Below are 13,133 nucleotides of genomic sequence, written 5' to 3'. Positions count from 1 at the left end.
TTCTAGGAATTGTTGGGAATTTCTGAGAATGCTCAATCTGAAGGCTTATGAGCTTGAAGACAGGACTTGGAATTCTTGGGAATCTATGGGAATCAGAATTTTGTTACTGACAGAGAGAAATTGCCTGAGAAACTTAATAGAACGGCCTAGTACACTTCTAAAGTCTTAATGTAAATTTACTAAGTATATTACCCCAAACATAGCCCAGCAATCCCACGAACAAACCAATACCAAAAGAACTAAAAGTATAACCAATGTAATTCAAGAACTATGATGTTATAGTGAGGACACTTCGACTGTGAACACTTGATTTTTTGTACATTTTTTAAAGATTCAAAGAAGAAGAAGAGTATGGCAAGGTTGATAACACATTTAGGCATTAACTGTTAGTGCAATATTTTGACACCAAAAGTTGTGGGGTATACATGTAGTATAAGCTATAACAAAATTAAATTGTGTTTATTTTAACAACTTCAACACCTAAGTGAAACTTCAATTTTTCAAGTGTAAATACACCCTTTGTTGTGTTGGGATTTTACTATTTAGAATACATTGTACTCCATCCTAATGTTTTTTATGCTTGCAATGTCTCCAATTGCTTTAGCCACACACTCCATTGAAATTTGGCAGGCGTACGAGGCATGGTTGGTCAGAGTTCCCTTCCAAATAGAACACTTTTTCTTTAATTTCAGCAACTTCTGCCAGTTGAAGTTCAGTTTCATTGCTAGAAGATCATAAAATTATTATACATGACATTAGACAACCCTTGATCATGAATAATAAATACAATATAAATACACAAAAGATTTTTTAATACAGTGAATAGTGCACTAATTTCATGAAGCAATGATCAAAAGCATATTACATAAGAATGAAAATAAAACATAAAAATACAACATTTCAACAATAATATTCAAAATCCTATTTGAATAAAAAGTTGAAATTACAATTTAAAATAATTCATGATGGAGTAAAAGCAAGCCCAAAATATTGAGTTTTCAACAAACACTTGAATATACTAAATTTATCCTCTTTCTGAATGTTGGTTGGTAAAAATTTGTTTCACAGTTTACATAATTATTATGTGCAAGCTCGTATAGTTTTAGAGACTTTTTTTAGAGTTAGGTCTTCAACTGAAATATTTGTTTATTGTTAACAGAAGTAAAGTTATTTATTGTACTTGCGTGACTCTGATAAATAAGTATTGAGGTTAATGGAGTACCTTTGAGACTTCAGTCGTAGAATGTGACAACCAGCATCATCAAAGAAGAATGGGTTGTCCAGGCTGGGCTCTATTACTTTATATACCACAAGTATTCTTCCTGACACCTTGTTCCAAATAAAGAAATTTATGTCTCCCACTATCCCACTTGACAGCAAGACCACAGAGGCATTTCTCTTGATCATCCGAGTGTATTCCCGACTGAAAAAAACCTGCCCATTCCTCACAATTCTCAAGACTTTGAAGTTGTCAGGTCCACACTTGCAAAGGACTTCATTCACCAAATGTACTGGAAGCCCTGCCAGCTTTTTTGCTCCTCCAGCAACCTGACAATCCTTAGCATCTTTAAGGTTCTTCAACCTGTAAACAAGTTAATTAATAAATTAATCATGTCATAATACCCATGAAGAGTTCAGATGTAGATTAAGCCATTATCTACCTTGCTGTGAAGCAGTCACCAGGAATATATTTCAGAGGCCTAACTGTTTAGCATTCTGAGCCCATCTCAAATGAGTTATTTGACAAGACATGATTTCACATTGCCTCTTTTCACGAATTAGCATATTTCTATACTTTCAAATTGTCATGGAAACCTGTCATAAGTTTGGAAGTAGCCTGTGATGGACTAGCTTCCCATCCAGCTGGGGAGACAAACAATACTCAAGTCCCTTCATTGTTGCAGAAATGGAAGTTAAGAACCTGCTAAGTTACAATGGCTTATGTAGAGACTTTAATTCAGCATAGAGACCATTATTAAATGCTTCTGCAAGTAAAATATCATATCATTATTTCCAATTGCTTGTTAAAAACTAGAGAGCAATACAATTAACCCTTTAATGCCCAACAGTGACTTATAGATTTTACTCTGTCTAACGCCAGACGATTTTACTCGTCAAAGGGAGACCCCTTGGGAACTAAACGGTTAAAAAACTATCTCCTTTAACCCTTTAATGCCCAACAGTGACTTATAGATTTTACTCTGTCTAACGCCAGACGATTTTACTCGTCAAAGGGAGACCCCTTGGGCACTAAAGGGTTAAAACCCAATCATGGTTGATATACCCTCTTTTCGTGATCAGCATTCTTGTTATAAACTCCTTGTTTGCTCCAGCTGTGATTAGCTCAACATCACTCAATAAGACGGCTCTGGGCATGCAACATCCAAATCAGCTGAGATTATAAACAACATAGTGTCAGTCAATAATTTAGAAAAAAAAGTCTCTCCTTTACTGTGTAATTTTTCATTGTATGTCACTCTGTGGTAAAAATTTTTATTATTAAAACAAAAAATGTCAAAAGATGGACCTATTAAGCTTAATTTGACAAGGTCATAATTAAAGGAGAAAAAAGTAGTATTTTCAGGCACGCAAAAAGTAAATGTACAACCTTGAGGTAAGCAGGTGAGTCCATGCCAAAGTGAATTTTAAATTGCTTCTACCATCACAGTACTGTTAAGTAAGGCAAGCACATAACATAATTGACTATTTGATTTATAAGCAAAGTGAATATTTCAAATGTAAGTTGTATTTATATGGCACATACTGGCTATTGTTTAACTAAAGAATATGAATGGCATTTTTTACCTGTCTACAAACATTCCCAGTGCCGTGGCAAAAATCCATGAGTGTCCCATTGATATCTTCGAAGCCAAAGGTGGACCAAGCCCAAAGTGGCCCCCAGCCTTCAACATAGTCAACCAGGTGGGCACCTGCGTTGTGCACGTTGAGACCACAACTTCCATTTCCTACAAATGATGATTACATTTATATTAATTAAGGACTTCTAAGGAACAGACCAACATGTTTTGCAGTTGTTTTAGATTTTTCACATGCCTTCAGAAACCGGTCTGACATTTGTCCCTTTGATTTAGCTTTCATCTTGAGCGACTGCGTGCATCTCATCTTAAGGAAATCATATTTATTGACTATGAACAGTGTACACACAAAAATACACACTATGACATTTACAAGTTCTTCAAATGACCAAATAGTTCTTTGCAACCTTTACTACAGCTTTGACAAGACTCATGAGGCCGATGGAAAAGAAATCTTTTTAATCAACAAAGTTAAAAAGAAGTACAACTGTGAATTTGAGTTGTGGCACCTGGTCATCGCACAAGTAAACTATATAGTTCGTTGTGAGCATTATTTATGACAACCACAAGATTAGTCAGATAAAGTTAACTTAAAACATTACTGAACAATATCAGGGACATGTAACGATGTTCACTTGTACAGGGAAGTACATGTAGTGGCCTTGGACATAATCTCAATTACCTCTGATTTAAATCATGAAATTTCATAGGAATTATGGGCACATGCTTTGCACTTTAGCATTTGTTAGCTGAGATATACGTGTACATGAAGCCTATCATAATAAGGAAGATGGAACTGAAATGCACTTCATACCATAGAGAGCCTGAAAGTCCTTGTAGAATCTGTCTAGTAGATCTCTTGCTCGCTTCAACTGGCTTGGAGTGATTTCACTACCAAGAAGTATATAAATTGCTTCTGAGAAGCGGGCAAAATGTTGGAGGTATTTATCTGGCAGATAACCAACCAAACATGGCAAAGCATAATAAAGAAGCCACGACTGCAACTCGGAGGCTAGAAAAACAAAAGACAAGTCATACATTTTCTGTGAAAGGCACCGCATAAATACCAGTTAATAATGCAACGTTTTCAAGTGGTACACCATGGAAATACCATGAGTCAGTTGAATTTTCTCAGTTATGTATACACAAAGTGAGTGTGTATACCAAGAAAATACAAGTGGCAAGTGGGATATTCCATGGTATAGGTCCACAAGATACAATTGCATTTTGAACTAGTTTATACCATGCCATAGAAAAAAAATGTGGCCAACACAATCAATGCAACACACAGTACGCTCATCACAATGGGAAGGTTGGGTGTTAAAAACCGTCGAATATACAACGGCTTTCTGTATTACAATTGGCTGTATTTCCTATTGCAGGGTATAAAAGTTAATACTGTGGCTTTATGACTTCTACAATTGTAATTGCAGCCGTACCTTTAAAGTTCTTGAAATGTTTCTCCAGGTCTCTTGGAAGTTGGGCTAATACATCTGGGGGTCGCATTCGAAGTATGCGTTTGTTAATCTTTTTTATCTACAAGTGCATAAAAGATTATGTATCTTAAAAAAAGTCTTGACATTTCCCTTGACAAAATATTGACTGTGAATGGAAATCACTTGTAGGATATTAAAAAAAAAAAAAAAAAAACCTTCAAAGGCAGGTGACATCAAACAATCCTTCAACTTACATGTACCAAATTGTACTCAAAGCATTTAAAGTCGTCTGTTAAGTGCGTCTCAACGACACACTTAAAACAAGACATGAAAGTCGTCAGACGTTAAATGCGTCTGTCTTATTTCTCGTTTTTATACTAGACGTTAAAGTTGTCTTGAGACGACTTTAACGTCTCTAGCATAAAAACGGCCACTTTTTAAAAGTACTCACAATATGTACATGTACATCCAACATTCACAATTATATGCAAAACAAGAGCAAAAAATTTGTATCTTAAAATAAAGTCTTGACATTTGCTCTGACTAAAATTTGACTGTAAACTGAAATCAATCGTGGGATATTGAAAAAAAAAAAAAGCAACATTTAAAAGCAAAAGCATTGAATTTCTAGTATAAATATCCAACAAATAATTCTTTTTATTCCCTAATCAAGTCATACCTGGCCACCAATAAAAAATTCCTTCTTATGGTTGGTTGAAGAGAACCATTTGTACAGAAGAGTCTTTGTTACACCCAACAAACATCCATGCATGTAGTCAGGAACCATCCCAAGAACAATGTCAAACCAGGGCATTAGGGCCAAGCAGGAGACATCAAACAATCCTGCAACCTACATGTAACAAATTGTACTCAAAGCTAGGTGAATGGCTGCCATAAACAACATTTAAATTTTACGTAAATTTAAACTTAACATCACATTTATTTTTTATAAGTACTCATAATATGTACATCTAATGTTCACAATTATATGCAAAGCAAGAGTAAAGTGCATGCTAGAATACTTGTAAAATATGCTAGTGATAATAAGAAAAAACAGACTTATAAACAGAAACAGCTTGCTAGTATGCAAATAAGATCATGTCCCATGGTACTCTTGTTTTTCTTTGGTACCAAAGGTTGAATGAGATAAATAATTTTTTTGGGGGTAAAAATAATTGTTTAAGTAAATTTTCATGAATGGCTAAAACATAATATGCTCTATCCATACAAGATTCCAAACTAAAGTTAGTCACCTTTTTTTGTCTCTGATTTGCTTTAATACCATTTTCCAGAAATGTTGTCATAGTCCTGTTGGGAGCCCTCTCAGTTGCAGGCCTGTATGGGTAACATCGGGTATGCCCCTTTCCTTGGGCAGCTACAAATCCACTTTCCTCACATGTCAGACAACCACCCTCACCATTATGTTGAGTCATATATAAAAGGTATGCCTTCCCTTGTAAATCAGTTGAGCCAAGCAGTACAGCAGCTTTGACATTTACTGTTGAAGGTTCTTGTGGCAACTCAATGGTTACTCCTAAAATGGAAAGTGAAAAATGTACCCTAGGTGAATACGTGAATTAATGTACTGTAATGGACTTTTATCACTATTGAGCAGTACCTGCAAAATTGAGATACAATTATTTACATAACATTAACATATTTTATTCACACTCGATGACCTGGAGCTTGTTAGGCTCCTGGCTTAGGTAGCTAATGAGTCCAGTTTAAATTACAACAATACCATGTAGATTAAACTATAACAATAAGAGTACTTGAATAAACACTTAGGTTGCCATAGGATGCTTTAAATACTGTTTGAAGGCATGTCTCAAACACCCACCTTCCTTGTACAGTTTGTTCATTTGAGTGGCAAATGGCTCAAAGAATGCATTGAATGGTGGTTTTCCCTTTCCCTGCCAAATACCCCATAGCATCATATTTGTCTTTGAAAACCTACGATGTAAAAAAGTTAAATAAGTAAAAAGAAACATTTCTTCTTGGTTCATACAATAAAAAAGAATTGTCTTTTGATGAGGCTCCACTCAAATATAGTTTTAGGTAACTTAGGATATAAGGTAGATTAAATATTTACGTTTTCAGGAAATGATAGATTTCAATAATTTTTTTCTACCTGTCTGGAGATGGAAGTTCATTGATAGCTAAAAACACAGGCCAAAGGGATATGCTTGAGGAGGAATATAAAGGAGCACCATCTGTGTTGAAGATGAAACTTATGTTGGATATATCACTCAGGAACTGTCCAGGTCCACACAATCTTGTATAATATTTCCCATCAATAATGTCTGTGATTATTTCTTTTCCACATTGCTCACTTCTCGCCTGAATAATTTGCCATATCCCTTCTCCTTAAAGAAAAAATTAATAATTGCTTATTTACTAAGTTGTGAATCATACGTCTTCCAATTTTTTTTTTAAATTTGTGATATATCTATCTATCTATCTAGTCTACTTTGATACATAATTTATTCAAAGTATTCAATTTGCAAGTTATGAATCGTATTAATTTTATATTAATTGCTTGGGTTTTTTTTAATTATTTGGTAGTTTACTGACTAAATCAAATTAGCCCCCCCCCCCACTGCGAAATAAATTATTTCAACAGTCATTTTGATCTTACGAGGGCAATGCCATAAAAATAAATGCTTCGTTCACTCAGATATTGCATGTTAATTATTGTAAAACAAATCAGAATTAAGACTGCCGAGGTTCTACTTACGTTCTAACAAACACTTCAGTTGACTGAAGATGTCAACAGTTACAAAACTATTTTTGTGCAGCTTCTTCCCTTGCTGGTGGATACTTCCCTTATACCTCAGACTGCAAGAAAAAAATTAAGTTTCTCAGATAAGCAAAGTGTACCAAAATTCAGCTCAAAATCCATGAAATCATGCAATGACAGCCAGTGATATCAAATTTATGTACCGTAGCTATTCGGTTATAAGGCGCACCCCAAACTTAGCAATTTAATCAATCTAAGTTCTCAAACTGAAAATTACGCGAAAATACTCAGTTATAAGACGCACCATAAAATTGAGAGTTATCAAAAGGATGTGATGAATTTGAGAGCAATTATCCTTACACAATTGGCATGCGAACTCTTTTTGTAAACGTAAACAAAGTGAAAAAGTCACGCATTTAATGATATATGTAAAAACAAAAGCTAAAAGTTGACACCAGAAATGATAAACATACAACACATACACTTTTATTTGAACCTTCCGACTTAATAAATAGTCAGAGTTCAGATTTCAGACTTCAAGCGAAAGCGAACGGCGAAAAACTCCCACCGAAAGTCATATTCAAAGGCGTTCGACAGCTGAATATCAACACACCACCAAGGATGCAAATTTCAGTGCACAAGAAAGGTTGGATGAACGAAGAAGGTATGTTTTATCTCCACACTGTGTGTTCAGAGAAGAAACTTTTCATGCGAGCGACAAACATGATTCTCGGAATTCGAAACAAGTTTCGAACGATTGTGTTGTTGTCATCAGTATCACGTTACTGAGCACATGCTTTTAAGCATGTATGCAAATTTCCGTTTGTTTGCTTTTCTCTTGAAGTCGTTTTTTTAATTGACAACTACTGTCCTTTTCTTGTGTTGTTTAAACTGCAAGTTCTTCTCAAATTGGGATCTTAAGATTTTGTTGCGCGAAAAATACTTGGCTATAAGACGCACCCCAATTTTAGCACTAACTTGCCACCCAAAGACAGATTTTTCTTGAAAAAACCGTGCGCCTTATAACCGAATAACTACGGTATTGGTATGTTTCAGTGGCACGTCAGGTGAGTTTTGTGGAGCCATGGTTCATATTTTGGAGATGCAGTGGAGCCAAAACTACTCTATAGCTAGACAAAACAATTCTGATAAGCTACCTAAGCGTAACAATAAGGTACAATTAGTTATTTACCATACCCAAATTCAGCCCAAAATCCTTGCTATTGTGCAGTATCAGGTCAGTGACTTGATCATAGGATACCAGTGCAGTCAACAATAGGCTTCTGATTGGCTAATTGTGAATTTGGGTACAGTTAAAGACTAAATTATGCATGCCCACAAAGTGCTGATATGTACATACCCATTGCAGCCTGGCGTTGAACAGACCACTTGATCCTCCACGTTTGTTGGAAACAGACGGAGACAATTTTCACAAATGTCATAGGTGAAAACAGTACAATTTCCACACACTTTCTGCACATTTGAGTAAGTTAAAGATTGCAATAGCTCGTTTGCTGGGCAGAGCAATTTTAACAAATCAATGATATCTTTTGCAGCCTCAGTCGTGATGCAGTGTCTTGCAATTAATGAAAGAATAGACATGCATGCTTCTTCTTGGGCTGAAAATGATTTTTGTGGGAGGTTGTCATTCCGTGCTTCATCATCAGGCAAATCGACTGAATCTTGGCAATCGGTATCTGAGTCCCCAGACTCCGAGAAAAACCCAGAAGCAACTGAATCAGAGTCACTGTCGGACGAAATTTCCCCACACTCGCTGTCAGTGTCTCCTGAACAACATGTAAGTGTTTCACAAGAAGGTAGTGTTTCGGCTTCGTTTTCATTTACAATGCTCGTGCTCTGGATTTCCTCCAAGCTGGTTTGGGACTCCGCATATGCGTTCTCTATTTCCTGCAATGTGCCTTCATATTCACATGAAGTCGAATGATCTTGTTCCCTTTCGATTTCTTGTTGAGCAAAAAAGTAAGACTGAAGGGTCAACGAAGAAGATGAGTTGGACGGTGAAGACAAGTTTGAATTTTTCGTGAGGTCATATTTGGTCGACTTTGGTACTGGAACACTGGGATCATCAAGGTATTTCTTATACTTTCGTTTGCTAAATTCCACTATTAGAGAACAAAGAGATCAAATAAAGACTTAATGAAAATAACTTTAAAACCCCTTGAATGCAAGAACTGTTCGAAAGTATGGATCAATTTCTTACTTTTGCCGTGGACAGAACTTAAGTGACTTTCGATCCTTTGTTTCCTCGACAACGATCGGCAACAAATCGAGCATCTAAAAGATGTTCCATTCTCGTGATTTATCTCTGTATAGAGTAGGTTTCCCGCACAATTACCAACACAACTTGGATCCATCCTCGAGACCATCTCACATGGATCGTCCAGGACGCCACGCGTTATTGATTTATTGATACTGCAATCGGTTAATCCAGCGGATTCTCTCATGTGAAACCAATCACAGTCACGAAGCATGATTTCACGTGACTTTGGCGCCTTTTTCCAATCTTCTCGGTTGGTCGCTTGTGCGTGGAAGACCGTGGAATACTCGATTGTTAACTTAAGCATAAACTTGCTTTCTTCAATCTGCAATTAACTTAAGATGGTTTTCATTGTTGTGCAATGGGTGAACGAAAATAGCGTAAGTGTCGTTAATGAAAAAAAGTTGTTGGCGAGAACGTAGAACTTAAAGAAGGCAGAACGGTAGATGTATCGGCGGGTATTAGTAAAGGAAGGATTGCCATTTACAAGGCGGAAATTTTGAAAGTATGCGGTAAGTGCTAAGTAGTACATATATCTTAAACTCTTTAATGGTTGAGGCTTTAAGCTGCACTTGTCCAGTCACTGAAATTCAAAACATTGAAAGCATCACATGGACGTAAATGCGGCAGCCGCCATTGCGGCCCGGATTACGGTGAGAAATCAATCCTTTGTACGCAGCACAAGTCCGTTTAGCCTTTCTCCGTTATTAAGTGAAAACAATTTTGTTTCGATTACCTTTTTAAATCTTCTCTTTATACTCCCGGTCGAATTTTCTTAAACTAATAGAACTTTCAAACCGAGATGATTTTAAGTTTAACCGAGCGTGAGCTTTAGATGGTCGTTTAAATCGGCTCACAGACCAAAGTCCACGTTCCAAAAAATCTAAGCGGCCTTTCTTCAAATTAACTGGCCGGTGTAAAACAGGGCTACATTGCCGGAGTTTCAAAGCTAATTGAGAAATTTTATCCACTTAAAGTTGCTTAACTCTCCATGCTGCATTATCATTCTTTGAAAAGGGTCAGGAAAAAGGTTTAAGTCTTTTTATTCTTTATTGTTAGGAACAAAGGCAAAGGCTCTAGAGTTTGAGGCAAGTTTGGTTAAGAAAGTTGCTGACGCTCACGGTGATGTCAACGATAAAGTTTCAATTTTTGATGTTTATAGACTCACTTGTAAAAATAAAATAATGCAACATACAACTACATTTATAATCAGAAGCAATTTTATTATTTTCCCAGGTAATAAAAGCAGTAAAAGAAAACGGAACCCATCCCAGAAAGTGAGGGAAAATGTATTGGAGCAAGGTAAATTAAAGAAAAGCATAAGAATGTAAACCAGTTTCACAAAAATACTATTTTGATTCAATCAAAGTGTATTTAAACAAATCTCATATTAATTTCAGTATACTCATTCAATCGAATGAAATAAAACCTAAAACCACTTGAACAATAAAATGTTGTTCAGTTGGGTTTGACTGCTGCATGTTTGATTGGCTACCCTGGGCATTAACTGTATTACAAGTTCTTTTATTTTTGTGTTCCTTAATTGTATTAATGGCTAACCGCTTGGCTTGTCTCAAATTGACCTAATGTAGATAATAGCGAGGACAGAGAGGAGGCAGAGACATCCAGAAATCAAGGGAAGGGTGATAACGGTAAGTTTTTTACCCATTATTATTTTTCATGCTGTTGTTTTTACTTTTAAAAATATAGATAGGACCCTCCTCATGCTCTGATTGGTTAAAAGTCCATGTTTTATCAGAGTGTTTTATTGTTTTTCATGAACCTCTCTATCATAAAGCAAATGAAGGAGTCAAAGCCGTGTATTACACTGTGACAAACCACTCCGGACATTTGTGAACACTCAAGAAGTGTAGAAAACATGAGCCGCAGGCTCGTGTTTTCTACTCAACAAATAGATTCCATGTTGCCGTGCGTCTGTTCAGTAATAGATCGCAGATGACGTCAAAATGTGGTAAGAACAAAAAAGTGGCACACGAGGCGATAGCCGAGTGTGTCACTGATGTTCTTACCACATTTTGACGTCTTCTGTGATCTATTACTGAACAGACCCACAGCAACATGGAATCTATTTGTTTTATATAATAAAGAATTAAACTTTATTCGCATAAAAGCTGATGGTGACGTCAATCGTGCGTCTGTCCTCTAATAGATCATAGGCAAGAACCAATCAAAATCCGTCAATAACTTGGGTTATTATATTATAATATAACAGTATAATACTTATACATGGCTTAGGCTTCTTTGTTTGTTAAGTAACTAAGTGATTTGGTTTAGATTTCATTTTACCGTGTGGTGTTATGTCTTGGATTTTAATAACCATTGAAGAAATAATATTATGTGCACATTGTTGTGCGTTTTGTTCTTATTGCAAAAGACTACAAAGGTGTATGATTGATATGTAATTAATGGGATTTATTTTTCAGCTGATCAGCAACCCCCTAAGAAAAAAAGAAAGACAAATTGCAATCCACAGTCACAGTGATCAACTGATCAGTACTCTTTTCACACTTGCATTGGTGAGTTAGTGAGTACTAATTTTCAACACTGTAGTACCCATTTTTTTAGCCACCTTTGACTGTTTTATTTTTCAAATTTTATTTTGTAGGTGACAACGAAGATAACGAAAATGAGCTGGAAAGAAAAAAGGTAATTGGGTGGGCATTTAGTGCTGTTGATTAAGACTCATTACCTTTCAGTGCCTAATTTTAGTGGTGTTTATGCTTAATTTGAAATGTGCAGTCAATTTCCCTCATTTTCCAAATTGTGAACTTTTCATTCACTCACTCAATCACTGCCTATCTTGCACTGGCACACAGGGCAGCAACAAAGAAACTGACCACAGCTGTCTGTCCCCAGCCAGCTTTTGGATGAAGCTCCAGCTGTGACCCAAGCCCCTCATCTCTGTCTCAACTGTGCATCCCCATCTATTTTTGGATGAACTTCTTATACCAGCATATGTTTTACATGTATCATGTATCCAAGTAGTGAACTTTTAACACCAGAATATATTTTGCATATAATATGCGATGGTTTATATGAACTACTTTTCATTAAAGAAAATTCACTATTTTCTTTTCAAAGTTGCAACAATCTGTACAGCAAGAGAGGATAAACGGCATTTTGCAACAGCGCAGAACACCTACAAGTACAGTTGTAATTCCTGATGAAACTACCGACACATCAGTACAGTCAAAGCCACAAGCACTTCCTGTCACACCCAACACTATCCCAAACAACCCCCATAAACAGTCACCATCACCATCAGCTACTGTATCAACACAATCTTTGTCACATGACACACCTCATGCCACACACACAATCACTTCCATCCCTCACACTTTCACACCATCACAACCACCCTCATCTATACACAAGCCATCTCTCATTCCAAACACTCCTACTTCCAACCCTCATATCATTACACCAACACAATCCATACCACCCACTTATAATCCATCCACAGTAACACCCACTGCCAATCGCCGTCCCATCACACCATTAAATACACAACGTACATCACCTACGCAAAACACTTTTACCACATCACCTTTTCACATTCCACCCCAGCCACAAACCCATTACACAAATTCATCTCTTTCACACCATGACCATTCCTCCAGCTACAGTTCACTGCTGGAGGATGATCTAGAACTACAGGACTTTGGCATGAGGCATGATCAGGGACCATTACCATCAAGTGAAGTGAATAGTGAATGGACCTCATTCACTACTGATTTTACTCAACAGTTTGAAGAATTGAAGGGAGAAGTTGAGGGGCTTCGTTCAGAAGTGAAACATCTCAAAAGAATTGTGAGGGAGTTGAAGGTAAGGATAAAAATATG

The 13,133-nt window shown here is 36.5% G+C and overlaps 1 pseudogene; it reads right to left on the bottom strand.

Moving 5' to 3' along the window:
• Positions 1-364: 364 nt before the first annotated feature.
• LOC137995780 (uncharacterized) lies at positions 365-9,484 on the bottom strand (annotated as a pseudogene).
• Between the last annotated feature and the right edge of the window lie 3,649 nt (positions 9,485-13,133).

This window comes from Montipora foliosa, chromosome 3 (genome assembly GCF_036669935.1).
Source record: "Montipora foliosa isolate CH-2021 chromosome 3, ASM3666993v2, whole genome shotgun sequence".
NCBI lineage: Eukaryota > Metazoa > Cnidaria > Anthozoa > Scleractinia > Acroporidae > Montipora > Montipora foliosa.
This window is presented reverse-complemented; position numbering and strand designations above follow the sequence as displayed.